We start from the raw sequence: 6000 nt of genomic DNA, 5'->3' as shown, positions 1-6000 counted from the left end.
GGCCCCCGCTCCCTCGGGCCTCTCTCCCACTCACCCCGCTCACTCCCTCGGCCTCTGCGCCTCTCCCCCGGATCCGCGCCGCTCTCCTCTTCCCCACGCCCGACGCGCTCGCCGCCGTTCACCGTCGTTCACACGGCCACCGTACCCACCTCGCCGCCCCAAGGTGTCTCCAAGGACCGCCGTCGCCCGCTGCATCGTCTGGTGCATCCCGTTGGAGACCGGAGCCCCTACAACGAGCACACCGAGCTCGTCTTCCCCGCACGGCCGCCGTCGATCGCCGCCCCGTTTCGCCTCCGACGAGCCTCCCCGAGCACGCTGCCGTCCCCCTACAGCCGCGCGGTGAGCTCCTCTACCTCCTCCCCCTCTCCGCTAGCTCGCCCGCGCTCCCTAGCTTCTTCCCCACGCGCGCCCGAACGCCGCGCCGCGAGGCTCGCCGCCGGCGGGTCTCCGGTGACCAAATGGTCACGGGGTCAAGCCCGATGCACTCCCCACCGCACGTAGAAGCTCCCCAGCCCCTCCGCTTGCTCGACCGCCTGCCGTAGCCATGTTCCCGTCGGGCACCCGTGCGCGCCGCCGCCTCCGCCGCTCGCCGGTGCCGATTCCGGCCAAGTCCGGCGAAGCCCCGGCCACCCCTGGATGCGGCGCTGCGAGTTCCTTCGAATAGGCCTAGCCCCGTTCCTCCCCGAGCCCCGTAGCGCGATTCCGGCCAACTCCGGCGAGGGACCGCCGCGGTTTTGGTCGCCGGAGTTGCGCCGGCGCCGGCCGCCGACGTGGCTGGCCTGGCCCCACCCCCAGTGACCCTGCCAGTGGCCCCCACAGGTCCTAGTTGACTGGGTTGACCCAGTCAACTGCTGACTGGGCAGGCCCAGTCACTGACATGCGGGCCCCGCCGCAATAATTAAAAAAAAGAAAAGAAAAAGAAAATGTTTTATAAATAAAAATAATTAGTTTAAATAATCTCTCACTGACAGGTGGGCCCAGTAGTTAATTAACTAAAAACTAATTAGTTTAATCCTCTGTTAACCCACTGTCTATGACCGCTGACGTCACTCATACGTCATGCTGATGTCATATCCCTTTTTCTGTTAATTAAATAATTCCAGAAATTCAAATAAACTTTGAAAATTCATATCTTTTAAACCGTAATTCGGATGAAAATGTTTTCTATATGAAAGTTGCTCAGAACGACGAGACGAATCCGAATACGCAGTCCGTTCGTCCACCACACCTCCCTAACCTATCGAACTAGCAACTTTCCCCCTCCGGTTCGTCTGTCCGAAAACGTGAAACATTGGGAATACCTCCCGGATGTTCCCCCCCTTCACCGGTACCACCTACTGTCGCGTTAGGACACCCCTAGCACCGCTCATTGTCATGTCACGCATCGTCATGCTTATGTTTGCATTGTATTTACTGTTTCTTCCCCCTCTTCTCTCCGGTAGACTACGAGACCGACACTGCTGCTGCCCAGTTCAACTACGGAGTCGACGACCCCTCCTACTTGCCAGAGCAACCAGGCAAGCCCCCCCCCCCTTGATCACCAGATATCGCCTACTCTCCTCTATACTGCTTGCATTAGAGTGGTGTAGCATGTTACTGCTTTCGGTTAATCCTATTCTGTTGCATAGCCTGTCATTGTTGCTACAGTTGTTTCCCTTACATGCTATCCTACTGCTTAGCATAGGATGCTAGATTTCCATCAGAGGCCCTACATTCTTGTCCGTCTGCTGTGCTATACTATCGGGCCGTGATCACCTGGGCGGTGATCACGGGTATATACTTATATACTATATACATGACACATGTGATGATTAAAGTCGGGTCGGCTCGTAGGAGTACCCGCAAGTGGATCCTTGTGGCGGAGCGACAGGGCAGGTTGAGACCGCCTAGGTGAGAGGTGGGCCTGGCCCTGGTCGGCGTTCGCGGATACTTAACACGCTTAACGAGATCTTGGTATTTGATCTGAGTCTGGCCATTTGGTCTATACGCACTAACCATCTACGTGGGAGTAGTTATGGGTATCCCGACGTCGTGGTATCAGCCGAAGCTCTTTTGACGTCAGCGACTGAGTGGCGCGCGCCATGTTGGACCGCTTTGACGTAACCGCCGTGATCGTGTGGGTTGCTAGGTCTGCTCGCGGCCGCGTTCGCAACGTGCAGGTGTGCATAGGGCGATGGGCCCAGACCCCTGCGCGCATAGGTTTAGACCGGCGTGCTGACCTCTCTGTTGAGCCTAGGTGGGGCTGCGACGTGTTGATCTTACGAGGCCGGGCATGACCCAGAAAAGTGTGTCCAGCCAAATGGGATCGAGCGTGTTGGGTTATGTGGTGCACCCCTGCAGGGAAGTTTATCTATTCGAATAGCCGTGTCCCTCGGTAAAAGGACGACCCGGAGTTGTACCTTGAGCATATGACAACTAGAACTGGATACTGAATAAAACACACCCTTCCAAGTGCCAGATACAACCCGGTGATCGCTCTCTAACAGGGCGACGAGGAGGGGATCGCCGGGTAGGATTATGCTATGCGATGCTACTTGGAGGACTTCAATCTACTCTCTTCTACATGCTGCAACATGGAGATGTCCAGAAGCGTAGTCTTCGACAGGACTAGCTATCCCCCTTTTATTCTGGCATTCTGCAGTTCAGTCCACTGATATGCCCCTTTACACATATACCCATGCATATGTAGTGTAGCTCCTTGCTTGCGAGTACTCACGGTTGCTTTTCTCCCTCCTTTCCCCTTTCTATACCGGATTGTCGCAATCAGATGTTGGAGTTCAGGAGCCAGACGCCACCGTCGACGACGACACCTACGACACTGGAGGTGCCTACTACTACGTGCAGGCCGCTGACGACGACCAGGAGTAGTTAGGAGGTCCCAGGCAGGAGGCCTTGCCTTTTCGATCGTTGCTACTTTTATGCTAGCCTTCTTAAGGCAAACTTGTTTAACTTATGTCTGTACTCAGATATTGTTGCTTCCGCTGACTCGTCTATGATCGAGCACTTGTATTCGAGCCCTCGAGGCCCCTGGCTTGAATTATAATGCTTGTATGACTTATTTATGTTGTAGAGTTGTGTTGTGATATCTTCCCGTGAGTCCCTGATCGTGATCGTACACCTTTGCGTGCATGATTAGTGTACGGTCAAATCGGGGGCGTCACAGTGTAGGTACGAGGGACTTGCGTGTGGCCTCCTACTGGATTGATACCTTGGTTCTCAAAAAACTGAGGGAAATACTTATGCTACTTTGCTTCATCTCCCTTTCCTCTTCAAGGGAAAACAACGCAGTGCTCAAGAGGTAGCAAGAAGGATTTCTGGCACCGTTGCCGGGGAGGTGTGCACCAAGTCAAGTCAAGATTTGATTTCCCGACAACGAGCCATTTCTGGCGCCGTTGCCGGGGAGTCTACACACAAGTCAAGACATACCAAGTACCCATCACAAACTCTTATCCCTCGCATTACATTATTTGCAATTTGCCTCTCGTTTTCCTCTCCCCCAATTCACCCTTTTCGTTTTTATTCGCCCTCTTTTCCGTTCCCTCTTTTCTCGTGTTCCTTGAGTTTGCTGCCGTTATGTCTGAATCTGAGGAGGTTATCGTTGATAAGAGCGATAATAATAACATGGAAAATTTTGATGCTTGCAATGATCCTCTTGAGGAACCTACTATCTTGCATACAACAAAGTTTCGAGTCGGTAGTGGTAATATTATTGGGAAGGGAGTTATTCAAGATTTCTTTACTTGTGCCGGTGCTTTGCCCATTATGGGTGGTTCTATTCTTCATAGAACTAGTAGTCTTGCGGATGCAATATCCTTGCTCGTAGTTGAACTTGAAAGGCAATTTCTTCATATGCATCCTTGTATACAAAGAATTTCCCTAGAATTTTCTAATATTGAGTACTCTTCTGTTAAGCGTGCCGCTACTCTCTTTTTGGCCCATGAGTTTAGATTTATAATGAAAGAAGCTAAAGAAAATTTTGCACATTATAGGGTGGATGCTGGTCATCCTCCCATAGAAGCTATCCTTTTTAATCAAGAAGACATAATGCGTTTACAATCTTTGGATCATGTTGCTTATAATGAAAACCTTAGAAAAAAAGGTTCCTACCGATGTTCTAGCTGATAGAATTTCTGAACTTAATGATGACTTTGCTATTCGGAATAATGGGTTAGGTTTTTCTCTTGAGCAAAGACTCGTAAGTTTCTGTCAAAAGAACGCTTGTAATGATGAATTGGTTGTGCAATATAAGGGGCCAAGGGAGGAACCCATACCTCCCGAGCTTGATCTTGGGGACTTTTGTCCTATTAAATTTAACCCCTTTGATTATTTTTGCTTGCCACAAAGGAAACTTGCTGCTGAACGTAGAGAATACAAAAGGATTTTTCATGATTTACCTTACCATTATTATGGCAATACCTAGATCTATCCTTGCCTTTATGCCTAGCTAGGGGCGTTAAATGATAGCGCTTGTTGGGAGGCAACCCAATTTTATTTTAGTTTTTTTGCTTTTTGGTTCTGTTTAGGAATAAATAATCCATCTAGCTTCTGTTTAGATGTGGTTTTGTGTTTTAGTTAGTGTTTGTGCCAAGTAAAACCTATAGGATCTTCTTGGATGATAGTTATTTGATCTTGCTGAAAATTCCAGAAACTTCCTTTTCACGAAAACAATTGTTAAAAATCACCAGAACGTGAAAAAATACTGATTCCAATTGCAGTAGATCAATAAACAAATTATCTAGGTCGTCCTATTTTGGTAGAATTTTTGGAGTTCCATAAGTTTGCGTTAGTTATAGATTACTACAGACTGTTCTGTTTTTGACAGATTCTGTTTTTCGTGTGTTGTTTGCTTATTTTGATGAATCTATGGCTAGTAAAAGAGTTTATAAACCATAGAGAAGTTGGAATACAGTAGGTTTAAAACCCATATAAATAAAGAATGAGTTCATTACAGTAACTTGAAGTGGTGTTTTGTTTTCTTTCGCTAAGGGAGCTCACGAGATTTTCTGTTAAGTTTTGTGTTGTGAAGTTTTCAAGTTTTGGGTAAAGATTTGATGGATTATGGAACAAGGATTGGCAAGAGCCTAAGCTTGGGGATGCCCAAGGCACCCCAAGGTAAAACCTAAGGACAACCCAAAAGCCTAATCTTGGGGATGCCCCGGAAGGCATCCCCTCTTTTGTCTTTGTCCATCGGTAACTTTACTTGGAGCTATATTTTTATTCACCACATGATATGTGTTTTGCTTGGAGCGTCTTGTATGATTTGAGTCTTCGTTTTTTTTGTTCACCACAATCATCCTTGCTGTACACACCTTTTGAGAGAGGCAAACATTATTCGGAATTTGTTAGAAGACTCTATGTGCTTCACTTATATCTTTTGAGCTAAACAATTTTGCTCTAGTGCTTCACTTATATCTTTAAGAGCACGGTGGCGGTTATATTTTATAGAAATAATTGATCTCTCATGCTTCACTTATATTTTGAGAGTCCTTAGAACAGCATGGTAAATTGTTTTGGTTATAAAATTAGTCCTAATATGATAGGCATCCAAGATAAAAACTATAAAGTGCATTGAATACTAAGAGAAGTTTGATACTTGATAATTGTTTTGAAATATGAAGATGGTGATATTAGAGTCATGCTAGTTGAGTAGTGGTGAATTTGAGAAATACTTGTTCTAAAGTTTGTGATTCCCGTAGCATGCACGTATGGTGAACCGTTATGTGATGAAGTCGGAGCATGATTTATTTATTGATTGTCTTCCTTATGAGTGACGGTCGGGGATGAGCGATGGTCTTTTCCTACCAATCTATCCCCCTAGGAGCATGCGCATAGTACTTCTTTTTGATAACTAATAGATTTTTGCAATAAGTATGTGAGTTATTTATGACTAATGTTGAGTCCATGGATTATACGCACTCTCATCCTTCCACCATTGCTAGCCTCTCTAATATCGGGCACTTCTTCGCCGGTATCATATACCCACCATATACCTTCCTCAAA

Source organism: Triticum aestivum, chromosome 5D (assembly GCF_018294505.1).
Source record: "Triticum aestivum cultivar Chinese Spring chromosome 5D, IWGSC CS RefSeq v2.1, whole genome shotgun sequence".
Taxonomy (NCBI): domain Eukaryota; kingdom Viridiplantae; phylum Streptophyta; class Magnoliopsida; order Poales; family Poaceae; genus Triticum; species Triticum aestivum.
This window is presented reverse-complemented; position numbering follows the sequence as displayed.